The 13,793-nt window shown below is 45.6% G+C and overlaps 1 protein-coding gene across 9 annotated transcripts in view; it reads right to left on the bottom strand.

Moving 5' to 3' along the window:
• LOC139764378 (cytospin-A-like) overlaps positions 1–13,793 on the bottom strand; it is a 394,738-nt gene that overhangs the window by 260,900 nt on the left and 120,045 nt on the right. The gene's annotated exons all lie outside the window — the stretch shown is intronic.

Genomic DNA, 13,793 nt, shown 5'->3' with positions numbered 1-13,793 from the left:
CCGCATTAGCGAGGTAGCGTTAAGAACAGAGAACTGGGCCTTTGAGGGAATATCCTCACCTGGCCCCCTTCTCTGTTCCTTCTTTTGGAAAATTAATAAAAAAACGAGAGGGGAGGATTTCCAGCCCCCCGCTACCTTCCCTTATATATATATATATATATATATATATATATATATATATATATATATATATATATATATATATATATATATATTTACCTCTCCACTTACGTATCAAGTTTGTGAGACCCACTCTGGTTGAACCACACTTCATCCGGTACAAGCAAGAAACACGTCCCTCTTATCCTCACACACCAACTACCATACACAAAGATGAGTAAACTACTAAGACAAAAAACTAGAAAAAAACAACCCAGCAGCACTTGAGAACCAAAACACTGGGCTCGTTACCCCTGGCTCAGAAGGTAAACAAACCAGAGCGGCCTTCCCTGGTTGCCTTAGATGTTTATGAGTCTTCCATCACAGCTGTTATCACATCCACTAAGCGCTCCTTTTAAACGTCGTTCCCAATATCATCCATCCGATTTTTTCCCAACATTTACTTAACCTCAATACTGAGCCACAGAGGCCAAGCATCGAGGGGAGAAGAAAAAATCGCAAAACACTTGACTCTTAGCAGCGGAGAACAGACTTCATGACCTCTGCCGTACACGAATTACAATATTAATCCATCCATTTCAAAAGTTTCCAGCCTGTTCTCCCTGAGTCATACATCTGGGCTCTACTGTCTCGTGTGCCATATAAAGATCAACACAGGAACCTGGTGTGTCAACATTAGGGGCTTCAGGCGGAGCCAGTGTTGTGACAGCCCACGCGACCAGCGACCCGGTACAGGTTGTACTACGGCACCCTGGCCAGCCTAAAGACCCAACCCTTTAAGCATACTTGGTATGGTAGTGGGCCAAAATTCAGTCATTCCCGATATCTACGTTCCGGGCTGGCCATTCTCCCTGACACGCCTCCGTCCATAACACAGCATATATATGTCCTACGCTGACTTTACAGCCGAACACGCTTCTGTCCACACCAGGAATGGACAGTTCTGTGCACACACAGAACCTTCCTAATATGTTGTACTGAGCAGGAACTTTTCCACAAACTTCAAAAACTCTAACTTTATGATTCAGTACACACATTTATCTCTAATATTTCCAGCAACACGATGCGGTTTATTTGTTACACCTGCAATGTATGCAAATATTTTTCCTTCCCAACTTCATTTCAGACACCTCGTTAGAATAACCATACACACACACACACACACACACACACACATATATATATATATACGTATATCAAAGAAGAAACACTGCAGAAACTGCCAACTATAAACCCAGCTTAATATAAACAAGAGAGAGCTAGGCAAGCCCCAGCATTGGGCCAGAGTTTATCCAATGTGAACAGACTTCAGACATTACCAAAGATGCAGTGAAGACAGTAACGATGCTCATCAGTAAAGCTATGAACAATATTCTACACGTGAAACAATATCAGTCCAGAGCAGCAGCATCCTGGCCAGGGGTTCGGGGTCAAGCATGTCATATATAATCAATCACGTTTGACAATTCTAAATTACTGTAGAAACAATACATATGGAAATCAGTAATTCATTTCTCTCCAACCCCCCCCCCCCCCCCACACACACACACACACTGGAAGTGAATACAATGTCAAGTGTCATGAACATCATGTTAAAAAATAAATCTGTAAAAACTGAACACCTCATTAAACTAACAAGAAAGAAATCAAATATTGTTTCTCAACTTGCACGAAAACTGATACCAACTGTACGTACGAGGCTAATGATCACACACGAGGTGCAACATATCATTACTGCTTGCCAACATCCACCACTTTATCTACTGGTGATTTCTTCATCTTCGGCTAAGCTGTCTTTGTCTTCTGATTCATTAAGCTGTCTGTACCTGGACATCACAGACCCGGGCATCTGTACCATCACGTACACCTCATGAATTCTAAAACCTTTTTCTTGAACCTTCCCAAGAAATTGTTTCTGATGTTCCTTACACGCTGAACAATCCTGAACCCCCGACTGTGTACACTTCTCTCTCTAAATATTCACAAACCTCTGCCTTCCACCGGTCTTAATCTTCAAACCAAACCGTCTTCCACCCCAGAACGGGATTACCTTCGCCCGGAACTTCCAGTGTTTTCTCGATTATCGTCTGTTGTGTGGTCGTGCCCCGGGTTGAGGAGGAGAGCCTGCAGCTGATGCCAGCAGGTCAGGAGCTGCACCAGCAGGAAACACCTGCTGCATGTCTCTAGCTCTGGTCTTCCCCCGGGGTGACAGTACATGATGTTCTGGCCAAACACAATCAATTCCTCTTCTTATGTTGTTCTGAATGTTCATAGAAAATCCATATCACAGCCTCCCATGATGCCAGGAATGGTTCCATGTTTAAACCAGATGAGAAGTTCTCCTTTTGTTCATCACAATAACTTCCCCGAATTACATACAAGAATAATTAACTTGTACCTGTTTCACCAGGCCGCACACCTGCAACATCCAGCGCAGTTTTCCGAGAATATATTTCCAGAGTCGCTTTTGTGAATTTCCCGCCGAGGTCACATTCTTAACTCTCCGTCACCAGTCTTGACCGTCCACTGAGGCAGGCAAGTGTACTGACCCACCGCCACTCCTGCCACAGCCTAACATCATCACTAGTGAGACTCGTGTTCAGGTTCTCCACCCGTGCCACGCTAACTGCCTCCAACCACATCATACAAACGACCTCCACACGAAGGATTTTCTCGTCTCTCTCTTATCAGGTAATCTCGTTAGCGACCCATGCCCCAGGCTGTTATGACCCACGAACCCGTTCCAAACCCGGCCAGAACCACGGACGATCTTGTCGCATCCCATCTACATATGGCGATAACCTGTGGACGATCTCAGTGGAAGCCAGTGGGTGCTAACCCAACACCCCCCCCCCCCAATCCCCAGTGGAAAGGAGTGGGAGCCAACCAACCTACTCCCCTTCAGAGGGAACCAAAGGACGCTAAATGGCTAAACAGCCATACAAGGCGACGATTAATTCCTGCTATGGACCGGTATGGAGATAATGGGGGAAGGAGGGAGCGGTGAGATATGTCTGAGTGTATATATGAGAGAGAGAGAGAGAGAGAGAGAGAGAGAGAGAGAGAGAGAGAGAGAGAGAGAGAGAGAGAGAGAGAGAGAGAGAAACACATGTTGTGTAACATTATCATTAGGCTCTTGGAAACAGCCTGACGGGCCGCCTGACTGGCAGCAGACCGCCTCCCTCCGTGCGGTAGACGAGAGCACTGCCGGGCGTCCGACACATGTACGTCTGACGGAACATGAGGGCCATGAAGCTCAACCTTCATCTCCACATACGGATAATGAGGAAGATCCCTGGGGCAAACTTACGTAATGAGGAAGATCCCTGGGGCAAACTTACGTAATGAGGAAGATCCCTGGGGCAAACTTACGTAATGCCAGGAAGCAAAGCAAAGCACACAGTTCGTGAGTTGAGGAACACGTCTCATGAACGGCTTAAGATTCAACACTTCGAAAAAGTTCTCACACGAAACTGGCGACGATCATGAAAGATGGACCTAACGAACATCATCATACTAACTATACTCACGAAATACATGAAGAAAAATTCTTGGGTGGAAGTAGTATGGGCATCAAGTAGCTCGTCATATACCATTCGTCTCACCCCGAGGTATGTAAATTCTCAAGGTACTATTTAGGGCAAATCTTATTAACATTACAGGCAACATACAACTCAACTGTGAGGGAAGATCCTTCACGTACAAATACAGCAAACAACGACACCACGCAGCCTCGAGGTTAGTAACGATCGTTAACCACAACATTCAACAATAAACTTTTAAAACCAAATCCACAACAGGTTGTACTGACCAAGTCCACAACAGTTGTGATGACCAAGTCCACAACAGGTTGTGATGACCAAGTCCACAACAGGTTGTGATGACCAAGTCCACAACAGGTTGTGATGACCAAGCTTGTGCACCAGACAGACAGCTCAGCACCGTTCATACTCCTGCGTCATCCTTGAGAGAGCCTTAGTCTTTACTACACCAGAGCGACCATATCTTTCCATCAGCCTTGAGGCCCAATCAATGCCTTATATACCCACACATATGCCAGACACCCCATGGTGCAGCAATCAACAAAGGGCTCCGGCTTCCAGGCCCCTCAAGCAGCTTCACCAGACAGAGCTGGGCCACAGGCTGGAGATTACTGGTGTGTTGATGTCCTTAATACTGTCAACAAGGAGGACCTGACCGTAGGTAATGCCCTCCTGCCAGGAACATGTTGCCTCACTCACGCTGGGAGTACACCATGATCCGAGATTATCACATTACTGACGACCTATGAACGTGGCAGGTCACAAGGGTTGGCTACCTCAACCCGGCCTACTGATGGCTGGCCCGGGCCTCTGTAGTGTCCTTGGCTGCCTGTGTCTACCGGCCCGGACCACCTGCCCTGGCGTGCGCGTCCTCCAGCCAAGGATGGGGTGGCAGCAAGCGACGCGCCAAGCACGGCTCCCTCACACACCTCCACCCACACTACTCCAGGAAAGCCGTCAGGACAATACAACCTTTCATTCTTAACCATGTAATCTCTAGCCTGTGCGGGTGTAAGCCTAGCTCTCTGACCTCCTCTTCTAAGTATAAATATATGTACAAGTGTTTCTATGTGTAACTATAAACTCAAGCCTGACTGCATCATTTCCCTTACGTTTGAAGGAAACTGCGAACGTCATCCAGCAACCACGACTGGCCAGACCTCCCCTTTCCACCTCTAACTATAACTACCACACCACCAGCACCCCCCACACGTGTTCACTGACTTGCACGTCACAGGCAGCCAGACTCCACCAGAAGCCACAGCCCAGCAGGGACAGCACACACTAGGTGGATCATACCTCCAGCCCTCACCTCCCACCCACCCACCCACCTGGCCGCCAGGTATCATGAGTTAGCTCTCAGTAATCTGCCGTTATCTCACAGGCACTGTTGGGTTATCTCCAGGTATTCTTGGGTTATCTCTCAGATATTCTTGGGTTATCTCTCGAGTATCCTTGGGTTAACTCTCAATACTGTTTGCTGCGCCCAATGACATCGTCCTCAGGACGACTTTAACATAGATAAATCCTCCCCCGTTGAGTCCTTCCCTCATGAACATCCATGTCTGGTTACGTCTCGCTGCTGCATCCAGCGTCCAGCTTCATGCGTCTAGTAACAACGTAGCTTCTCTGTTGCAGTTCACATTCCTCTAGACACAACTTCGGACTAAGGCAGGAGGTTGTCTGGTCAGGACGAGTCTGGCATACGAGATGCGTGCCACCTGTTGGCTGTGTCAAGTGTATGACGCCTCCCGTCACCCTGGGCCACACTCCCGTCCCAGCTGACCATCCCCACCCCACCAACAGATGATTCCTTCCTCCCTCAGAAGCAGCAGGTTCTACAGCAGCGGCCGCACATCCCATAATACCAACCACACGAGCCTTGTGACGCAGCCTTATGGCCAACAGCCCAATCATTACCCCTAAGCTGGTGTTAACCCCCCCCCCCCCCTCCCTCCCTCTCTCTCTCCAGCTAAACCTGCTGATGGCACTTGCTCGTGCCTACCGTTCCCTGTTCCACCGGTCCAAGCTGTACCGGTAAGACCTCTCCAGCTTACCAGTAAGCTGTGAATCCCCAGCACAGGACGCAAGCGCTGCCCCCCTGACTCACACGCCCCGTCTGGGTTCCCCACATGCCTGCTCCTCACTACAAGGCTGATCGATCCAGTAAACACGGCGTCCGGTTTCTGAAAACTTACTTGGTCGCGTCGACTAAAAAGCAAAGTAAACAGAGTGAAGCCTTGATGACCTTGAGTCACATGCATCGCTCACACCACTATGGCCTGCCACTTCCAGTAACCAGGATCTTAATAAACATTTTCATACACACTGCAGGAACTACCCACGGGTTGCCTCATTCCCTCTAACACATTAAGAATACGTCACAACCTTCAAGAAACTTCTGAAGGTTAAATGAATATTGTTCATAACTGTAGATCTTAACATTGGTTACACTGTGGACTTCATACTAAACAAACACTACAATCGAACTGGACACTTCACGTCAGACACAAAGGTTCTCAACTATTGATTCTAACTGATATCAAATGATATACTACACTAAAAGTCAAGTGGTTAAAATATCATACTTGATAAATATCATATATAGTCGATACATATCATATATACTTGATAAATATATATACTTGATACACATCAAGCATAACACCGTGATCAGCGCAGGTATGTGCCGGATGCCGAGCCGGAGTCTGGGTGTGCAGGTGAGGTGCCATACAGGTGAGGCACCATGTCAGGCCACACACACGCAGCCATAAAGGCCACTCCTCTGTTACGGACACACACGACTCAACATATATGGCAGAGTAAACACCAGTCTGAATGCAAACACAGGCACGTATGCAAAACAGCTATACATAAATGCATACCATAAAGAATGAAACACGTCTGCACAGATGCACATATAAGGATAAAACAAAACACAAACTTGCCACGAAATGCATGGGAATGTTCCGGGATGCACACACACACACACACACACACACACACACACACACACACACACACACACACAAATCTAAAACGTCGTATGACAGTGGATAATGTTCAAGAGATGGGGTCTCACGAGAGTAACACTCCTTGCCCGATCGACTGACGTCAAGCAACGACTGGAACCGAAGTGAAACAAGAAACTACAAAGCAAACATGGAGTGAAACTGTGCGAATCACAAGCACAATATAACGTAAAGCAAGTAAAGTGACTGGACAAGAGCACAGTGAATCTGTAACACAGTTAACATAAGCTGGTCACAGTGCTCTCATGTCACTGAAGGTCATCCCTCACTGAGGTCATCAGTTACTAAGGTCATCCCTCACTGAGGTCATCAGTTACTAAGGTCATCCCTCACTGAGGTCATCAGTTTTAAGGTCATCCGTCACTGAGGTCATCATTTTAAATATAACACCACAGGAAACCTACCAATATCCGACAGTCTTCCCTCTAGGGCAAGTTGAAGGTTTTCACTTTACAAGGTCGAGAAGCCAATAGTTTGTAATCCAGTTTCAAACTTTAGGTGCTGATGTTTCTTGAGGTCGCTCGTCCCATACCCTTCCGTGAAGCCCAAGAAGGTTTACTGTATACTGCTACAAGACCTGCCAAGACCTGTGGTAAACAGCTACAAGACCTGCCAAGACCTGTGGTATACTGCTACAAGACCTGCCAAGACCTGTGGTATACTGCTACAAGACCTGCCAAGACCTGTGGTATACTGCTACAAGACCTGCCAAGACCTGTGGTATACTGCTACAAGACCTGCCAAGACCTGTGGTATACTGCTACAAGACCTGCCAAGACCTGTGGTATACTGCTACAAGACCTGCCAAGACCTGTGGTATACTGCTACAAGACCTGCCAAGAAGTATAACGTGAACACGTGGCAATATCACTGGACCTGGTAGAATCTATATTGTTCCTGTAAGCAATGTGCCCAGTATGACGTCTTACAACTCACTGTGGAACAAATCCTCCAGAAATCTTTATTTGCGACAAACTGTAACATGTCTTAATTTTTTTTTCTTTTGGGAAACTGACACGATCATCATTCAGGAAGACACTGTTGATCAGGTTAACGGCTGGACGCAGATGGTCCGAGGTCCTGCCAGCATCACTGGTGGGTGACGTCGTCCTGGGGAACCTTTCCCTCGACCAGATGGATAACATGCAAGACAACGAGGAGTAATCTGATACATAATGACGTCACAACATATCTGACTCTTTCTACCTCCCATGTGATCTTAGCAGCCCCAGAGCACACTTGTCCGGGCACCATGTGACCTTAACAGTCCCCAGACATGGTGGTTCAGCCACAACGTGGCCTAAAAGTCTGCCGTCTGACACAACTGATATTATTTTCCATCAACGATGGTTGGCTGTGACCCTACATGCTCTTGTATCATCCTTTGATGGAACGACGAACAATGAAAACTAGATAACGCACACCATGATGGTTCAAGGTTGAATTATAATGAAGGTCAATTACAGTTTCCTCAGGAAAGGCCTGGCGACGCTTCCCCTCCAGGGTAGAATTACATTTTCATAAACAAAACACAACGTTCTGGAAGCGTCGTGTCTGAACCTCCCGGGACACCCACCATACATACAGACTGTAACACCTCACGAAGTATTCACGCCAAACGTTCTCCCACTCACCATGACGGCCGGGTAGGACATCCTACCACAACCAGGGAGAGGATAACGTGGCTACGGCTCTCACCACGGCTCCAGTGCCCTACACTAACACAGGACCCGTGTGGCGCGCTGTGGAAAAATGTTAATATTTTCCCCTAAATTTGGAAGATGTGAGCACATGTAAATATATGTCACGCTTTTATGAGTCGAGTAGATCACACCTGTGCTCACGGAGGTGGCCAGTTAGCCCACACCTGTGCTCTGGCCTCCTAACCAACCCCAGTAACACGAAGCCACCAGCAGTACTGCTGGCTCAAGCTGAGCCAAGCTATCTTACTTTGCCTTCTGGATATATATTCAGACACACACCCATAAACATAAGACAAACTTACACCAATTCATACATACGAGTAACATACGTGTTGCCATCTACCCATGAGGTTCACACACACACACACACACACACACACACACCGTCAAACTTATCTCCCGTGCTTACCTGCTTACCCTCGACCTTCCCGGTGATACTGACCTTGGGAAACATGTCTGGCCACATACCGATTAAATGCTTAATCAAAGTCAATTAGATATTTTCGTCCTCCCCCAAGCCAATTACGGGGGCTAGTGGAGGGATGGCCTGGCCGGTCGAGAGGGTAGGCAACACGGGTGTGTCTAGCGTCCCTCGCCCCTCACCGTAAACTCTGTGATCATATACGCCTTCAAGACCTAGAGGCTGCAAGACACAAGGAGCGAGGCCTCAGTAAATAACCAGGAGAAAGCATATCCTGCCGACGTGCAGATTGCACTGACGTCCACCACACCCACCATACACACAACCTCCACACTCGTACCAACATCAGAATAACGATCAGCAGGACTCGTCCACGCTTGTTAATAAAGGAACTACAATCCAGACCTCCATCATGCACACGCCTGGGTAGACTGCACATAAACATGAAGTAATCACTATGACCACCACTGTGATAATACAGAAGGAGGATGTGAAGTAATCACTATGACCACCACTGTGATAATATAGGAGGAGGATGTGAAGTAATCACTATGACCACCACTGTGATAATACAGGAGGAGGATGTGAAGTAATCACTATGACCACCACTGTGATAATACAGGAGGAGGAGGTGTTGACCTCGACGGCCTCGGTGTCGAGGTCACGCCTCCGTCAAGGTCCAGCTATCTGGCCCGCAGAACCCCAACTGCCACACACATCTCCCCGTCATCAAATAAACGTCATCAAGGAAGATAAGCTGGATGGTGTGTGTGTGTGTGTGTGTGTGTGTGTGTGTGTGTGTGTCCGGGGGGGGGGGGGTTTACACAGTACTGGTGGTGAAGGGGGAGGGAGGCGGGGGGACGTGTGGGGTGTGTAGCTTGTGTTGAAGGAGGTCAATATAATCAGATGGAGGTGAAGGGTTTATATGTAGATAGTCTGATGGTATGTGCAAGGTTCGATAGTATGTGGAGGGTTTCATGGTATGTGGTGGGCATGTTGGTATACGTATGTGGGTATGTGATGGGCATGATAGTAGGCGGACTATGATGGTATTAACTTCTGACAGTCACATCGTGCGGTGAATGATCCTAACACGCTTCCTACCTCCGTATCATCTCCCATCTTGATGTGTGCCGCGAGCAAACCATATCATTCTTCATCACTAGCGTAAGAACTGGCAAGTGTCACCATCAGGTTCTCTTCTGACGTCTTAAACGTTAGCAAAAACTTGTCAACTAACACTTAGTGTCCAGAGAAGAAAGTGCATTAGCCTAATCTATTTTGTTCTGCTTACAACCTTTCACTATTAGCTACAAAACTACGAGGTAATGGTTAGTTGTAATTTCCTTTACTTCATGAATTTATCTGTCTGTTCTGATGTGTTTATCACAGCCTCTTGTCTGATTCTTCTGTCTTGGTGTTCAAAGTTTCTTTCATCTTTATCTTACATTAATCTCTACCGTCCACTTCCCCTTATCTCGCAGCCTTGCTCATCATCTCGGCTCCTTTACTGCCTTAACATTAATCTTCACCAGTTAGTTTCCTGCATCACCCAGCCCGACCTAACCTTCCATGTCCTACACTCGTCTCTCTGTCTCCCTACCGTCTCCTCCCAACTTTTTAAACAACTTGTATCTCACTTAAGATTTCAATATCTGTCACCCGACGCTCTTTGTATTCCCACAAAGCTCAGCAACCTCAACTTACTCGGAAAATTTGTCTCAGACATATTGTATGTATTGCTCGCATGTACGAAAATCACATACCTACTCTAGTAATAAAGTTTAAAGCAGCACAAGAAATGTTCTACATTGATATATAATTACATGAGATACATCAAGATGTTCCATATCCCTTGACCTGACCAGAAGTGTCTACTGAACAAAGTTCCACGTGCGAGTCACTGCTAACTGGATATCGTCATCAAGAGCAAACTTTGAGGACACGGGGCTACTCAGCAGCTTCAGTTTAGGTTACAACTTCCAGAACCAAATATCAAACCTTCACAAGTTAAGATGTGCGACATCAACAACCAGAAACATCAGTCTAACGAGATCGTTTACACAACCGTAAACAATCTGACAAACCTCTCATAAAAGTTGGTCATACATTCAGTAATAATAGAAAAAAAAATTATTGCTGCTGAATCTTGACTTAGTCAATCAAGTCTGGAGAAAGCATACTGTTGTCCATGTAGACTACAGCCAAACTCTACATTCCACGGAAACCATACAACAGTTACTTAACGTGACCTGTTACCTCCTCCTCCAACAACTACAGCTCAACCTTAGGCATACAATCCTCACCACGAGGCGACGCAACACAACCCAGGAACTCGGCACAATTTTCAGGTTATGTGCCAAACCTGTCCAGCTGACTGACTGGATTTACATTGTAACAAACAACGCACCATCACTGGTCACCTTGGGTTCCCCTGGATACAACACTAACATACATCAGCGCAGAATCTTGTTCCGTTTATCTCTGTCCTATCGATCGATCATGGTGCCGTATTATTCCCTTATCGTAACTATGCTCCTGATTTATCCATATTCCTCCTAATTATGATGCCAAAGTATCTACGACCCTGCTGATTACAGCGCTGAAATATCCACATTCCTGCCACTAAAGTGTGTTGAAATACGCACATCCCCGCCAGCTCGCAAGCTAGGAGCGCGCCCGCCCCCGCCCCGTGTGACCGTCCTGTTTGTTGACATTGGTGGCTCCTAAACAAACAATGATCTAACCAAAACAAGCCTTCAATGCGCTATTGCTCGGTCAATATGATCCAAGGTCGACCCACCACCCCACTTGGCCTCCAGCCTCAAGGGTGACCCTCGTGAAGCGTAATGACCCTTAACTTGGAATATATGGTCAAGTGATGGAGAGGTGCAGGAATTACCCTGAAGAGTTCACCCAACCACCATCAGGTGCCGTGGTCACTGGTCCGATGCAAGAATCATCCATGTTGCTGTGTGACGTGTGTTACCACAGTTACCAGCTAAAGTCTATATATACATAGTGTCTCAGTTTACACAGACGAAGTATTTCAGTGAGAGTATAGGTGAAGGACACATACTACAATAAATGATTCCAGACTAAAGACAGATGTGTGGCAGGTCTGAACCAGAACTTGTTCATAACTAACAACTCATCATAACACAAGCGCAGTCTCGAAAATGTATCAACTTGACGGATCGACCACTGGAAAGCACGACGGCAAATTACGATTTTTTTTTTTCACCGCAAAACGAGTCAAATATACATGACCATACAAGACTGTTTCCTTGACAGGACTTACCCAAGCATCTGTGCGGTATTGCTAAACAGATGAATTCTATGAACATGAAAAAGTAATTCGCGTATCGCGTATACCACATGATATGCGCAGAACGCTCTGGTGTTTGTGGACGCGACAAGTTTGGTGTCCGACGCGTCGCTTGAGACGACAACAGACACACGACCAAAAAAATGCTTCACTGAACCTAACCTTGAAGCCCCCCCCCCCCCCCCAAGTTTTTAGACACTACCCATGACAAGATGGATGACGTCACCTGCAATCATCACAGCGGCGTTAAATCACCAGTGATAATGTTCGACAAAATATCCACTTGCTAATACAAGTCATCTCACAAACTGTGGGCGTTATGTTTGTTTTCGTTAATATCAATTTTCATCATGACATTACTACAGTATAAACTGCGTAAACTCAGCCATGATAACTAACACTTATCATTATAGCTTTTCTATTGTATTTCCAAATATTCTAAAAAACAAAGACTATTAGTCATAAACTTTCACTCGACCAAACTGAACATTCAATGCAAAAGTTATTCAAAAACTCGTTCTGAAACGTAACTAAACTCCCAAAATGAAACTTTTAAAAAGAGGATTACAAAGGATTACTTACAACACTGCAAACATACACCATATATGACAAAATATAAAAAAATATAGAAAAAGTATATATATTGAAGGCATCTAATCCATACGCTGTTTCCCCTCACTATATCAGGATGAGCCAAACAAAATATCCTAAGCCTCTATAATCCATTTGTGCTGCCGCTCACAGGATGTGCATGGGGTGCACAATAAACTCGCCAGTGATGCCGACGCAAATCAATCAACCTTTGGTCACACGGCGGTCATGGCACCTCCCTACCACGAAGACGCTCCCTCGTTATGATCTCCATCTCCTCCCTGACAGCCACCTCCATCTCCGTCGCTCTCCCCGCATTTGTGACGCGTTGCGTGACTCCAGCAACTCAATACGATTAGTTTTACACACTGTTTACACGTTCATTATCACAGGAAAAATTTCGCGTTACCTTATCATAAATTCAAATGATAAAAGACTATGTGAGGTGGCGGTTGGCATTACTGACCGTGACGTACTCACGAACTGCGAAAGGCAGTCGGTCCACAGTCACCCCAGCTGTTCATCCTCCCTGTACGACTGGTCGATGAAAAAACAGGTCAACGCCACAAAATATACAAACAACAGTATACACACATAAATCAAATAAAACTAACATGAAACAAATATACACAGTATATCAAAATGGTTCCAGATCTCCCTTTCCAACATCAACAAACATGTCTATCTAGTTTTGTTTTATACATCTAAATAAACACTCGCACATATTTCAAATGAATGACCTTCAGTTATATTACATAAAAAAACTCAAATATACTTCAAATGAAATACTTTCCTAATCATGTTACTTTCTAACATTCCTCTAATACCAAAATACTCAGATGACCAAGATACTATGAGATAAACAAAATAAGATTACACAGATATTAAACCACAATATTTTGACACCTTTCACCTAAATACTTTAATACACCTAATGACACAATAATTCTAATCATACTTTCAGCACAAACATTACTAGAAATAAATGATCGCATTACGAATATATCCAAATTAGTATAATCATACATTCTAATGACGGGAATTACATCAACTAAA

This window comes from Panulirus ornatus, chromosome 49 (assembly GCF_036320965.1).
Source record: "Panulirus ornatus isolate Po-2019 chromosome 49, ASM3632096v1, whole genome shotgun sequence".
Taxonomy (NCBI): Eukaryota; Metazoa; Arthropoda; class Malacostraca; order Decapoda; family Palinuridae; genus Panulirus; species Panulirus ornatus.
The sequence above is the reverse complement of the archived record's forward strand: the minus strand, read 5'-3'. Positions and strand labels throughout refer to the sequence as shown.